The 15877-nt window shown below is 35.8% G+C and overlaps 1 long non-coding RNA gene across 1 annotated transcript in view; it reads right to left on the bottom strand.

Moving 5' to 3' along the window:
- The window catches only part of LOC135579357 (uncharacterized), a 40341-nt gene extending 24744 nt beyond the window's left edge, over nt 1-15597 (bottom strand). The window contains exons 1-2 of the long non-coding RNA XR_010472256.1: nt 14951-15597; nt 11745-11813 (exon numbers count right to left, since the gene is read on the bottom strand). This is a non-coding gene — a long non-coding RNA (uncharacterized LOC135579357). The remainder of the gene's footprint in view (nt 1-11744; nt 11814-14950) is intronic.
- Nucleotides 15598-15877: the final 280 nt, after the last annotated feature.

Consider the following 15877-nt stretch of genomic DNA (forward strand, 5'->3'; position numbering starts at 1 on the left):
GATGTAAGAATATACAATTTAAGAATGTTATTAATAACAGGTCAGAAGTCCAATATATGCTCCATGGAGGAAGGAAGACACAAAGAAATGTAAAGTTAGTTAAAGCAAATCACTTTAGACATCATATAATTAGCTTGTAGTATTGCACTGGTACAAAATTCTAATTCTGTGAAGAGAATGGATTCCATTTATGTGGGATATCAATAGTCACACAAGACAAAATTAAATTAATAAAAAATACAATTAGACTTCAGGACACCTGGAAAATCTGAACCTATAATTGGAAAAGAATTAAAACGAGAATTTTCTTGTATGTATAGTTCTTTTATTTTAGATTATTTTTGTAACTAAAAGACATTTTTAAATCAAAGCCATACAGAAAACCTCATGAAAGGCAGAGACTGCATTCACTTCCCTCTGATAATCAGATAAGGAAGTCTCAGACTGCAATACATGTTCATTTGATCAAATAAACTTTTATTCTGAGACAAATCTCAAATAATTAGCACATCTGGAACTCACTGAAAGAAACAAGGAAGTAACAATGAAGTAAAGCTCTTTGTGGAAATTCTAATGAGAAAAATAGCCATCAAACTTCCACCTTTTAATTAAAAAAAAAAAAGCCCCAAACTTAATATTACAGATTCAAGTTTCAGTTAGTCTATACTAATGCACATCTGAGGGTTTTATCTGCACAGGAAGAACAAGTCCTAAATATGTTTTGGAAAGCTTTCCTGTAAGACTTCCCCCCAACCTTTGGAAGTCTTCCAGAAAGCAAGAAAAAGAGCATATGTTTGATTCACAGAAAGAAACACCCAGAGAAGCAGTAGGTAGCAAGACGAGTTAAAAGGAGAAAGCAAGTTTTATTTCTGCACAAAGATTTTTTTGAAAATTCATCTTCAGTTAAAAGTCTTGACATAATTCCAAGACTTAATTTATTTTGCCTGTGATATCATCATTTTTAAGACAACGGTTCCAGTTTTGCAGGGAAACTCAGCCAAAAGGAAAAATAAATATTTTAAATGAGAGATTCTAATTGCCAAGAACATAAAATGACAAGTAATAATCTAGGATCATAAAATGACCATTATTCGTAAGGAGCATTCAGTTCCCTGTGACATGAGTTTACTTTTCAGTGGGTCTTTACAGTTTCAAAGAGGAATTTTTTAAGGGTAAAGAATAAATATTACTAGTGAACTCCATTTTTTCAGAGTTTATGATTCTATGTTAAAGCTCAAATCTTAAGGCATTTCAACTGCATTGTGACATGAGTATGTGACTTTATTTATATTATTTAACACCTTGATTCAAGGAAATATTTCTAAAAAAAAAAAAAAGGTACATAACCACAATCATCAGCATAATTATGAGGATAACACAATATATTCTGTTCAGTTCAGAAGGACCTGGGATTGACTTGTATTATGTGTACCATAAAATGATATGTATATCAATTTTATTATTGGAGGGGTGATGCATGCAGTAACAAGTCCTCCTTGTAGTTTCCTTAAATTAAAAAAGTTCTGATATGAGAGACTAGATGTCTTCCTCTTGTTTGGAACATGAGTTTTGCAAACAGTAAACCAAAAATAAGCTTTAGTAAAACCAAAATCTCATTTCCATTGAAATCTTAAATATGAGCCTAGTCTTTAAATGAACAGCATTAGATATTTAATGCAACAGCTTTTGGGCAGGATGGGGCTTTTCTGACAGATAATCATTTCCTTCCTCCAGTGTTGAACTGCTCTAAACTTTCTACAGGATGATTCTCCAGCTTGAACTTCCCTTTTAGCTCAGTCTATTTGCTTTGTATCAAGAGATGTTGACAGTTTTCAGCGCTGGCTCCAGGAGTCCAGATGGTTCAATGGAAGTGAAGGATAATACCATATGACTTCGAATTTTTTATTTTTTTTTTCCTCCAGTACAAAAAGGAACAGCTTAATGTCAGTTCAAATTTGTAATTTAAACTGAGACAAGCAGTAAACAAGAAGAGTTATGCTCTTACTCCGAAGAAGACAGTAAACAGGAAGAGAACCAGTCAAGTAAAAATATATAAGGTGCAAAAAGGCTAAACCTAGAACACCTTTGAAATAAGCAACTTGATCCTGTTGTTTATTTGGAACTGTAGACCAAATCTAAACCTGAATGTTTCTGACTTGTATACAGAGGCAGTCTAACACACTATGCTCAGGGATTCAGAGAATAAAAATTAACCCCAAGGAAAAAAAAAATAATCTATTTTAAGTTACATATTCAGCTCCTTTTATTTTTCCACAAATCTGTGTTAATTCACTGCTAGCATCTGCTGGAAAAATTTCAAAGAGATTGTTACCATTGCAGAGGAAGAAATGATTTCTTGCTACAGAATTGCATTTCTTCAGCTTTTACTTTCATCAGAGGGTTTCTAGCCCTCAGCTTTCATCCAGAAGAGAGGCCACATATGACAGGATGATCATTTAGTGAAAGATCTGACATCTGGCCCAGGATTTCTGGATGATCTAAGGCTCTAGATCTAGCCTCATGAAACAGAAATTCATTGTAGTGACATCCAAGAAGAATGCAAAATATTTATCTAAACCCTTACCTGTCACCCGGACCTTGCCACCTCCTCTGCATGTTTCCATTGGACTACCTTAAACATAAGCACTTCAGCAATGAACAATACTCCAGTTACACCAAAACACAACGGCACCTCTTCAGCAATCACCAAGAGCATATTCACTAGATATATCATTCATTTCACTAATTTCAGACAAACTCTAAGGCCAGTTTATTAGCTCAGATTATGCTCCACTCCACAGAAATGGCCCAAGGTATCTCAGTAGCATTTTTATCTTTGCAATGTGAGCTTTCCTCAGAAGCTGAAATATTGAGAAACTAAAGAAGAATAGGAAATAAGGCTCTCAGTTACATGGCTTTGAACTTCTTACTGTAGGACATGAGAACAAGCACACTTCTGCCTGCTTTCAGAAAAAAAAGCAAAAAGACAGCTTCGAGTGCACTTTCCCACAGCTACAAACAAAACCCACAAAACAGAAGAGGAAGTAAAGATATTTTTGGAACATAGGAATGTAAAATTCTTCAGAAAAATAGTTGTATTTTAGCTCATCTAGCCATTCCTATTTACATAAATGACTAACACTTCAGAATCTTGTACGGTGTTTGACCTTGCAAAGGTATTGCTGCAATTATCACTAGAAGCAGTTAACCTCATGTACACATGAATGCTGCAGCTCTCAAGAAGGACACGCAAATGTATTAATCCAAGGCTAGAGAAAACGCAGCTAGGGATTCATACACACCTGATGCGACACTAGCACTTTGACTTGTACTCACATTTTCATAGAGAAAGAACAGTACATATTGACTTCATACATGGACTACTACACTTCCATTTTTATATTCTTCGTACATTACTATTTTATTTATATATATATATATACACACATACATATATATGTGTGTATCCACATATATGTATATCTACACACTCACAGAATACACATACAATAAAAATTATGTTTTGTTCTGGAGCAACATACACTATGTATGCACACACCTGAAGCTAGTTACTTTTAAGTTTAAAGCACTATTTTTCAGTGATGTTCACCTGCCAAATCTGTTCTGTGAAGGTCATGAAATATTTTTAAATCTCTTTAAACTACATGTCATTGAGCAGGTTTAACCTAGTCTAATTCCAATTTGCAGTTTGACTCAGTTCCCAAGTTATACCAAAATTATCTTTGCTCTTTCATTTAAACACTCACACGTTAATTGGTGTATAATCTTTGACATATTATGCATCTCTAAAATTCCACCTGCTGAGGCAAATCTATTGCCTCTCTTATATATTATTTTGTATTTTATCATAGATGGATCAATTTTATAGTCACTGAAATATTTGTGATTTGGTGCACAGGACATTTCCTGAATATTTCATGACAGTCTTTGTGGCAGTCTTTTTTTTTTATATGGGTTTTTCTCCTCCTGGTATCTGAGCTGCTAGTATTACTTTTTACTAGCAGAAAGCAAAAACAAAACAAAACAAAACAACACCAAACCCCTCCAGAACCAAACTCCCCTTTGAAAGCTACCCATCCAAAGAATAATGGTAAGTAAAAAAGCAGAACTGTCCACTGGGTGCCACAGTGAGTTCTGCCTAAAAAAAAATTAAAGTAATGATTATGTTACAGTGTGACCAAAACCAAAAATGTATTCAGGAGGCTCATCTCCGAGACTGTGTTCCTTGAAAAATCATTGTATGTATCATCTGAGTAGTCTAATTATTCCCTGCCATTCCTCATTTTGTCTAATATGTCAACCATTAAAAAAAAAAAAAAAAAAGAGAGAGAAAAAACATTTCCATAAATTAAAGTTTGTATTACTAGCCTGAATTGAAGATAAGTAGCTATTTCTTCCAGAATACTTTTCTATGGTGCAAACTCTGTGGCTAAAAGAATGAGATTCATTTGTATGAGCAACAAAGAATCTGTATACATATTGGAATGAATAGTAAGGTTGCTTTTGGCCACTAATTTTCCCTCATGTTGTCGTCATACCATAAACTGTTGGAAAAAATATTTATACAGCTTAAGGAAGAAAAATGGTTCATTAATCACTCTACACATAGGAATGAAATTCAAAAGTCATTTCCAAGGAGAGTTTCTTAGAACATTTAACCAGGAAAATATGTTGGTAGCATTAATTAAAATACTACAGGGTGCCAAAAAAACATCTGCAGGGTCTGTTTCCCAGACACAGGGACTAAAAGCATATTAAACTTTGTTAATGGCATTTTCAATTAGTGACAGTTTGAAAGCAATCATAGTTGTTTAAATAAAATAAGTGTGTTTAATTTCTCAAGCCTTGGTACTGCATTTACAATTTTTTTTTCTCAAATTAAATGGAACTTTGGCACTGAAACATCAGTCATTTTGCAGAAAGATCTGTATGTAAAGCAATATTTGAAAATGCATGCTCAGCAGGGAAATGCTTAGATCCTATCCACTTCAGTGAGACTGAAGCCAGCGTACTGGTCAACTGAATCAGAGCCTAACTCTGTGCTGTAGACAGAAAGTTATGAGACAGCATATAGCACTGGGGCATTAACTGCATATATGTCCTGCAGGCTTGGAGTTTTGTACCTCCTTGCCAAAGCTTCCTGTGAGGACTAAGCATTTTGGACAGCACTTGTAAGCAAGGAAGGCAAGAACAAAGCAAGAATTCCCCCCAAAAAAAAGAGAGTTGGAATTTTCTGCCTCACTCCAACACATCCTGCGTGACATTGCTCTCCATCTTCTAGAAAAAAGCGGGTTTTGTTAGCTGTCCTAGTCTTAGTTAAACTCTTTGCCTCCAGCTTCCCTTAGCTTCTGGATACTCAGAGAAACATTCAGTTAAAAGTAATTTCTGGTCTATGCCAGAAAACTAAAGTTCATCTCCAAATCTATTGGGTCACAGCTTCTGAGCTGCACAATTCTGGAGAAAATGCAGAAGAAAGTGCTAATTTACATGGACTTGGGCACTAACAAACTGTAAATGCTGCTTCAGAACATGTGACAAACCATCTAGATTTGCTAATAGTAGTTGAAAATATGCATAAACTAAGATGTCATGTTCCCTTTCTAAATGAAATGTTAATACTCTTTCCCTCCCCCCCAGAGAGAGGTGACAGAGTTCCCAGTTCTGGAAGTCAACAAATAATGTACTAGAAGAAATGAAAATAGAAAGAGCTGTCATGAGACTTCCACAAGTGCAGATTAGCACAAATCTACGTATAAAGACTCTAGCATTATAGTACAGTAATCATTCTACATTTTTACTATTTACAGAGATTTGCTTAAGAGGACTTGTTGTCAGTTAAGCAGGAAATTTTATGCTAGGAAAAGTATCCTCAATTATTAATACTTAACACTCATTGCTATGGAACTCTGGAATATAAATACATTTTACACTTTTATAAACTGCCGAATAACAATCATAGGCAGCATGACTATACTCTCTTGGAACTCAGCTACCTCTATAAAATTATAATTCTGAGGAAAGTTCTGACCTGCAGAATCGGAGTTACTGGTTTCTAATTACTTACTTTACTTTCTCCTTGCATGCTGTTATTTTCTGTATATCCAGAATGTATGAACAGGCCTCCAGTTATCCATACAGCAACCTACACTATTGAATCCTCATTTGGCTGATATTCAAAATCAGTTTTTGTAGGTGATCAGCAGTTCTGACAGTGGTGTTTGGTACAGAAGCTGGAGTCTGAGTCCCAAAGCAGTAATGCAAATTGTAGTAATAGAGATAATGCATTTGGATTTGCAAACCTTTGCTTTAAATTTAGCATGTATTCATATCTGATTAAAACTCAGAGACTGAAATACAACTATTATAATTGGATTTCTAAAGCTGACTCTAATTTTTCAACTCATTAGTCATTCATGCATTTCGATCAAATTTTCACTCTCTAGTAATTCTTTAAAGCATATCTTTGAAAATGAGCTGCATAAGAAGCTCTATGATTAGACAGATTCAAACCAATTCAGTAGCTTTGTTTATAGGCCAGCTGCCAAGGCTTGAGTCACTAAGTCAGCCTGCGACATGCCCGCTTGTATAACTTGTATTCTTTGGCAGCATTTGAGGATTTTGCATATCTGTTGTTGGATACATAACTCTACTCACATATCAAAAAAAATGAAATGGTGTGATAAATTTGTATGAAATTAGTTTTAAAACTGTACTCATTAAATCCAGTGGAGATCAGTGTATTTTTTTTTACATTCTGCACCACCCTCTTACCTTCTTACCTGGTGGCCAAAGAAAGGAGAAAAACTTGAAGCTGATGAAAAGCAAACCTCTTGCCACACATCACGTTTTTTGATTAAAAGAACAGCTTTAAAATCCACCAGGATACTGTATCTTCTCTGACAGCACCAAAAAAAAAAACAACCCACAAAATAAAACAAATCAACCAAACACAAAGTTTTGAGAAATTATTTGCTTTGCTTCCTTTACTGTTTAGCTAATGTTTAGATTTTTAAAACCATTAGCTTTTAGTCCTATAGACAGCATTTCAGCTCTGGATGAAGAGACTTTCTAGTCACCAACTGTTAGTTTTGTTTTGTTTTGTTTTTCTTCCTGAAACAGGGGTTTATTTAGTGGAACAACAAGCTCTTATCAAATTGATGACATCCAGCATTGTATTATACCACCTGGAGTGGTATAATACAATCCAGTTTCATATCAGACTTTAAAGCTTGTCAGAGCTTGCTTAGCTGTTTCTATTTATCTTTCTCTGGAAAAGAAAGGAAATGTTTTGTTTGCTTTCTTGTCTCATTTTGCCTTTGAGAATTCCAGTGGTCCATGTTGAAATCCAGAATATTAATTACCTTGTATACCATTACGTCAATATGATCTGGAGGAAACAGATTTTTCTGGGCTTCCCGTTCTAAATGACGTGGGTTAGAGGCAGATGGAAGATTTGATAGTTGAGGACTGGGGCCTCTCGACATGCATCAATTTTTCCTTATCTAGCAAAACACTGTTTTTAATTTCATGTTCTGTTAATGCCAGGCTGAAATTACATTATTATTTTTCATATTTGACCTTTCCACACCTGCAACTTCATGTTTTTACCCTTCGAGGTTAGGTGTCTGATGGTCAAGGATGAGAAGGTGAAGTAAAGGTCGTCATTAAGGAAGGGAATCTGTAAAGCTTGGGGTCACCTTAGCAGACACAGAATTGGAGTGTTTCCCCCCATATTTAGAATCAGACTGGTATCGTGTTAGTTTCACTTGAATTCTGGTGAAACACAGTCACGAGATGACTAAATAGAGAACTTGAACTGAAACTTGTTACCCACTGGCTGGAGATCAGTCCAGAGTCCAAGAGGTGAAGTGTCAAAATTCCCATCGGGGAAGAGCATGAACCGGTTCCAGTGAAAAGAGTAAAGGGTAAGGAGACAGACAAAAGTCCACTCAAGCTCAGGAAAGCTTTCTTAAAGGCATCTCCTCTGGGACAGAGAACTCTATGATGTTCTAGATCATCTAAATAATCACATCTAAATCACTTTCCCATGAAAGGTTGGACCAGGTGATCTTTCAAGATCCTGTCCAGCATGGCCTGTTCTGTGGTTCTGTACATTACTACTTTAACACGTTCTACATGGGCCACACTATGGTGCTTCTGGAACTTCTCAAGTAGTAAATTCTAGGTTTTAGGTCAAAAGAAAGAGAAGGGCAAAATGCCTTTTTGCATGCAAAGTTCTTGGTTTCTCTTGCAATCACTGAGTGTGGCTGCAAAATTCCACTTCCCGTGCTAGATCTAGAGGTCTGGAAATTATACACAGAAGAATGGGCTGCAGGATTTTATCTCATAGCAAGGAACTGGTAACAGTGCTAACTGTAGTTTAACAGGACACCACACCACACCACCAACGTGAAACCAGTTGTGAGGTTGGCCACTGCCTGAAACAGTAGAGTCCTGCTTCCGTGTGCACATCTTGGTGAAGGAAGGGAAACTTCTGTTTATGGTAGAAAAAAAAATAAACAGTGTTGCTAGCAGCGTGAGGACACCATGCACAGTGCCTTCATGTTTTCTGAGTTACCCTTGATGGACAGAAAGTACACATCTAAACCAGTTTGAGAAACGGAGGAGTTATTTTCCTAAGCTGGCCTGGAATCAGCTGTGAAGAGGAGATATCCAGCATTTCAAAGGGCTTCCTGGCTAGTGATACTTTGCTACACTAAGGAAACTCCAGACTTGACAGGCTGGAATGGACTAGAATAATCTGAATGCTTATATACCCCTCCAACATCAGCCCTGCCCAGGGGAGGTCTGGGACGTTACTGAACCTGCCTTCCTTTCTTGGCCTGTGCACCAGCAATAATTGATCAGCTGATCTGGAGTATGCAGGAAGTGCATTCTTGTCTGTTCCTAATTCTACAGCTTGCAAATGATGTCAAAAACACAGCTGCAAGCTTAGAAAGCAAGCTGGCAAAATAGCCTGAAAGGCCAGGGAGGGAACTTACAGGTCCCTGCCTGCAGCATTTACTGAGATACAGTACCTTTTGGTTTTGCAAAAACAGGCAGTTTTCAAGATGGAAGGCCAATTAAATGGGATTACTTTAGTAAGACAGGCTTCCTCACATAAAAAGATTGAATTGTTAATTAGTACAATATTCTCATACCTCTAATTTCCCTGTAACCTCTTATTTCTCAGAATGCATTGTTAGTTGTGCTAGCGTCATGTTCGAAAGACTTTTAATATTTGCTATCATTAAAAGCAAAAGCAGAAGTTTCATTTTATCCAAAACATAAAAAAATGCTTCATACAAAAATTTTGTTGTCAGTGACAAACACAATCCTGAATTTGTTCAGTCTATTTGAGTCTAGGAGTATTAGATGTACTTACTTTATTTTCCTTGGCAGGGAGGGAGTTCAGGGCAAAAAATTTCTATGACAAAGACAATATATGCTGATAACATCATGGAAAGTAGTTCCATCATTACTAGCCAGAGCTCATATAATTTATTCTCAAGAATATGTGAGCTGTTTGGAACTGAAACTCACATTGAACCTGGATAAATATGTGTTGTGACTACCCTACTGAGTAGGGGTAGCAATTTTGGTTTTTAACTAGTAACTGATATTCAAATAAGCCTTCTATTTTCTCATGAACACTAGTTATCATACGTTTATCATACTACATTACAAACAGATTGTACTTCAATGTATAATATATTTTAGAAGGAAGAAACTGATTGCAAAAGAACTGAAAGATCATTTATTTATATATTATTATATATATTTTTAAAACACCTGTATAATAGAGCACACCATAACTACCTTACTCTCTTGTAAACACAAAGTAGCCAGGTAGGTTTTTTTGAAGGTCACATTATCATGGATGAAGATCCAGAAAAAGGCTAAATTGCAATGCTTCTGATATCACATGTGGCAATATGTAATATCAAGCAGGTGACCTGTACCACAGATCCTATAATTCGTAAGTTTTTTAGAAAAATAAACATCCTATAGATAGCTCCATGTGTGTGCTTACTGGTTTGGGGTTTTTTTCCAACCTACTTATAATCACTTTTACTACACAGGCTCCATGAGAAAAACTGGAACAAATGTATACTGCCTTCTGTTTCTTGTGTAAAACACGAGTAGCAAAAGTAAGCTTATTGAAATACTACAGCTTTGGAGGTCACGGTTAAATACACAGATAGGCCTGAAAATCAGGATGACAATTTAAAAGGGAAAAGAAAGTAGAATCAAAAACCTGACTATGCTTACACTCCCCCTGTACCTTCATTGCCAAACATTCATCCCATTTGGTCACGTTACAGCCTTTCTCAACGAGATGTTCCTGTAAACAAGTCAGCTGCTGATAAAGCAGCACAAGTTGTCCAAGAGTTTGTCCACAGTATTTTGTACCACACAATATGAGTGACTCAGCTTTCAGAAGGTTGAGCCGGTTCATACCACTAGGGACCATCAGCACCAGGACTGGTGTGGGACAATGGAGGCACGAGGATGATGCACAAGTCCACATCCTGGCTGTGCAGGAAGACGTTCATGGGTACATGACCAGGCATGCATGTTCTGCTTTTATTTCTTACACTTGGCCTGAGGAGGAAAGCCTACTGGATTAACTTTTTAAATAATATTTAATTTCCAAATCACAGAGGGCACTTGCCAATGTGCAGCTGCTGAATTTTGGGGGCAATTAAACTGTACCTTTATAATTTTATCTCTTTTGGCTCATGTTTTTTCTCTGCCTTTTAGCTGTCAGTTGCTAGTTTGTTATAAAAAATTCTTTCATTTCTCTGCACTAGTATGACTTGAATCATAGGATTCCATGTATCCTTTCCAAACAATTTGTGATTTCTGGCATGCTATGAAACCATTTTTCAATAAATATGGATGTCCTCTCTCTCACTAGAAACCTTATACCAGCCAGTGCTACAGAAGAATACGAAATGTGTATGAACCAAATTTCAGGAGAAGATGGAGAGAAACATTGCAAGTAAAATGCCCTGTGACATTTCTACTTCCTGGGACACTTCCATGTGAAATTTATTCTCAGCAGAAATAGTACAATGTAAAATCAGTAGCCCTAATTTAGTTAAGGAAGTTCGCTGCAGAAAAAAAAAATCATTCATTATAATTAAGACCTGATTTCCTTCTACAAGAAGGTTTGCAGACATGGCCTTAGAATGTGACGGGGGAAACCAGAGAAAACTGATGAAGTACTAAGTGGTTTTGCTCCTCTCAGTGAAAGAAAGAACAAGAACATGAAAAATGGTTTGTGTTTACAGGGGCAGGTAATTCTGAACCTCATTCTTTCTCTCCTGTTCTTTGCTAGACAACACTCAAGTGCCTCTTTAATCCAGGAGCTTCTTGGAGCCTCTTACTCTGTCTTTGAGTCCACCAAACCATTGACCTTGATCCTAAACCTCTTAAACTGCCCACACTGAAGAAGAGGGACTTTCAGAAGTTAACAGTACCCAGCAGCTTCTGGCTGGAATTGACAAAGGGATTTAAAAATCAAACTGGAAAACAAAGAATTAATAATAAATGTCATACTAAATAAAACTGACATTCCAAATAATAAAAAGTTACAATTGAGACATTACACAATGTTTTCTGTTTTCAACTTATTCAGCTCTTGTTTTGACATAGTCCCTAAATATTTACATGACTAATACCACAGCAGAACAAAAAATGCTTCTCAAAACACTTACCTCTCTCTCAAAAACTTGACTTTTGCTGAATATGGGTTCTGCGGGTGAGCGTCTTCTAGGAAAAGCAGCCTAGAGGAAAAAAGCAAATCTTTTCACAAGAAGTGTGGTAAAACTTTTAGTGATGATTTTACAGTCCAGTGGCAAGTTTCCCAAAAGGCAGCATCTTGGGCTAGTTTTCAGAAGACTTAAGACCACTTCTACAAGACCTTGAATATCTTAACTTTACATTGTTGTATTTAGCAAGTTAAACTTGACTTATGGTTTTGTTGTAAACTACCTTATCTCCTTTTAACATTGAGACCCAAATTAAATTTTCCCCATGGAATTTGATAGGGATACTATAAAAATGTGTGGAAAACATTAATTTTGTCAGCTTATTTCTTTGGAAAAGTATTTATAAATTATGAAAAAAAATTGAAATGAAATGTTGTAAGTGTAAGTTTTAAAACATTTCTTTTCAACAAATAAGAGGTATTTTTTATTTAAGTACTTCTACTTAAACATTAGGTTCCCTTTGACACAGAATTTGTCAACTGTCTGCTTTTGTTTGTATTCTTATAAATCAACATAATTTCTAACCACTAATGAAATGAAATATGCGTTTCTTAATTTGCTTCCATGCTTTCCTCACTGTCCACTGCAGGATTTCTGGAATGCTGATTACTTCATGGTTTTTCTCTGCACTACAAATAATCCTGCTGGGGATCTGTACAGAGAGAAATTGAAGCAAAATGAAATACATTATAGAAAGTCTAGTCTTGTAATCGTATTCTGCAATGGTATGTTATGTTTTACTACAGTTCCCATTCTCGTATGAATGAAGGATATTCTTTATTTTATATGCTTGATCATGCAGTAAAGAATGGCTACAATCTACAGCTGAAACAGGGAGACTTTATTCAAGATTGAAACCTATCATTATGGGCTATGGGATTTTACAATTTTCTGTAATGGTGAGAGTATTTTGTATGGCAAAATTCATATGGGCACTTGACGGCTCAGTGCCATTGAAACAAACTTCTGGGTGGCTCTAACCACTTGACCTGTCCTTTTTATACAAAGCAGTGCTGCCCATTGTATCTACCAAACATTTCATTAGTGGAGGAAAGCAAAATAACACTTTCTCTAGGGAACACCATGAAATGAAACAACCTGCAAGATTACCACCAACCTGAACCCCATTCCTAGCTACCCCACAGAAGAATATTTCACTCCAAGTGTTGTAATTTAATATTCTAAGAACTTTGATTTCCAGACTGAATTTTAAAGGAAGAGTTCCTGCAATGTGTAAACTCTATCTCACCAAAACTTCCTTTCTCTTTGTTCTGCAAGGTGCTTGTCTGAATCTAAAGTGAAAGAAATTGGTATGCCCTCAAGTTTCGGTACAAACAAAGATTTGGGGAAGAATTAATTTAATGCAGAACAAGCAGTAAGGGAAGAATATTTACAGATAACATTTCATTTTTCAAAACATCCAGGAAAAATCAGTGAAGTGCAGGCAATATGCAGCTAGAAAGTAAGATGGCCAGATAAGCAATAAACTATATTTTTTTGCTGAACATTATACCAGGGTGAGTTCACAAGAATTAACTTTGAAATACAATATCAAAAACGTGGTTGAGTCAAAACCCAATAGCAAGATACTTAGCTGAACTTTATCACCAAAAATGTCCTTATGAAGAATACATGTATAGAGGGAGTAAAGAACATGTGTATAATATACAAATATAAATACTAATAAAGTCTTGAGAGAGTGAAAGTACTGTTAGCTGAACTGTAAATAAAAGCTGAAAATTACCTATTAATCATAGAAAATAACACATGTAGAGATAAACATATACACTATTTGATCTCTACTAAAGAAGAAGGTAAAGTTCTGGAAATTAAATTGTTTGATTTCTTATCCTAGCAGGCTTAATTTCTTTCATATACATGGTATTTGTCTGGGCTTTTGGAACAATCTGAACAGTTCTCCAGTTAATTACTGAAATGTCTAAAGCTTCTGCGTGTACTTCTTGTAGCTGACATAATGGAAACAGAAGTGAAAAGGTTTTCTATGCAATTCTGTGAACATACTGTTCAGAGCATAAGAACAGGGGACATCCTACCACACTATCTGATTGCTAAGAAAGGAAGTGCTGTTAAGAAGTTGAGTCATTCTGTCTCAGATGCTGGTATATTACTGCTAACATCCTAAAAAAAATTGACAGGAGTTATGAATTCATATACATGCAAACAAAAACAACTCAACTTTTCAAAAGGACATACCTAAATATGGGGATACCTCCATTCTATTGCCCAGGCATTTACATGACCTTGCAGTATTTCCCATGCACCATACTTACAATCACCAGACTTTTATTTTGTTCCTATATTTTAAAAAGATCCAGGAGGAAAATGACTTCCTGCATTTAGGGCCACAAGTCACAACAGTCCCAAACTATGTTCGTAAAGACATTCCTTATCTGTCATAATCTTGGCTTCCTTTTGTTTGCTGGGCTTTTTGGGAACACTTTGTATAGTAATAACTCTAATATTGTCCTTTTTCCTAAAACACTTCACATAAAATAAATGGATTGTAATGCAGGAGTATTCTCACTGTTAGAAACAAATCAAATAAACTAGGAAAATCTATCAATTTCAGTCACTGTAAGCAGAGCAGATCCTGAACCCCAGAACTGACTGTAGTCAGGCAGATGACATAACTGGGAACATTCAATAGCTGGTTTATGGTGTTTTGTCAGAAAAACAGGGATCAAAATTGTTATGAAAGCCTCAAAAGTGGGACAGCATAGTATTTTCTGTTCCTTCTGCCGACAGAGTGAGGAAAGAAAAATTAATAAAAAAATTACATGTCTGAAATGCAGGCAGCTTCTCCTGCAAGTTTTATGAAGTACTTCTCTGGCACACAGACTTTTCATCTCATCTTTTTGCATCTGTTTTATCCATTAAAACTAAAAGCAATGTAGAATGAAAGTATTTCTCTCTGCTTTATGTAAACAGTGACTGTATCAGAGAGTACACAGGAACTGTCAAACTTCCACATCCTGTCTCTGATAGCAGCCGCTATCACTAACAGAAGAAAGCAGATGACAACAAGTTATCCCTATCAACATGGAAAGCTGTTCCCACCATCTGAAATTGATTCATGCTTAGAAGATACCTATCCTCAAAATAACTGTAAAAAATATGAATAATCTTGTTACCTCTACAAAGCAGCAGCATGTTCTTTACTCCTTCGGCTTTGAAGTTACATAAAAGTGCTTGACCTTCTGGTGCATTTCCAAGAAAACATCTCATTTCTCCATCACGGCACAAGATCCCATCTCTTGCTCAATTCTATTGCCTAATGATAGAAGATCGTTCTTTTTCCCAGCCAAAGCACACGCGCTTCTAGTGCAGGATTGCCAATGGCAGCCAACAGAAACAAATTGTACAGCTTCTGCTCTACAACCAACCTCAAAAATATATCAATGTGGTTCAAATTACATAGTGTGTTTGGTCATCATTAAAATTCAGAATGAATTATTATGCAACTTTCTACGGAAATGTACTAGCAATATCCAAGTAGTTTTACTTATGTTCTTTAGTTTATCAGTAACTATCTACAAGCCTTTAGTGAACCTAGTGCTGTTTCTCAGCATCAGACAACACAATTGGGAAAAGTCATTTTGACCTTCCTAAAATGCTTCAGATTCTTAAGACATACTGTGAAATCAATCAAAAGGATGATTCCATTTTTTTTCCACAGCTCTGGTATTCTGTTTACCTGTAAGAAGTCATGTTTTCTTCAAAGTAATCTCAAATGCGAATTGAAAAAGAAAATCTAAAAAGGAGCTTTTTCAATGTGAGTGTTGAATATTCCCACTGGGCAAACTGCAAAGAAAATTCAGCATAAAATAAGTTTAAATAAGCTTTACAATAATATTGAACTTTGTAAACTCATTTAACTTGCTCAATCAAAAGCTTCAAAAATGCTATTTTCTAACATCTGAAGTCACATAAATCCAATTTCTTATGAAAAAGTCACAGTTTTCAAAGGAGATAATGAAAAATTACAATGAAACTGTGTTCTTGTATTGTGTGGGAAACAAATGACCTAGTAGGAGGATTTAGATGAAACTTTAGAGTGA

The sequence above is a fragment of the Columba livia genome, chromosome 4 (assembly GCF_036013475.1).
Source record: "Columba livia isolate bColLiv1 breed racing homer chromosome 4, bColLiv1.pat.W.v2, whole genome shotgun sequence".
Taxonomy (NCBI): Eukaryota; Metazoa; Chordata; class Aves; order Columbiformes; family Columbidae; genus Columba; species Columba livia.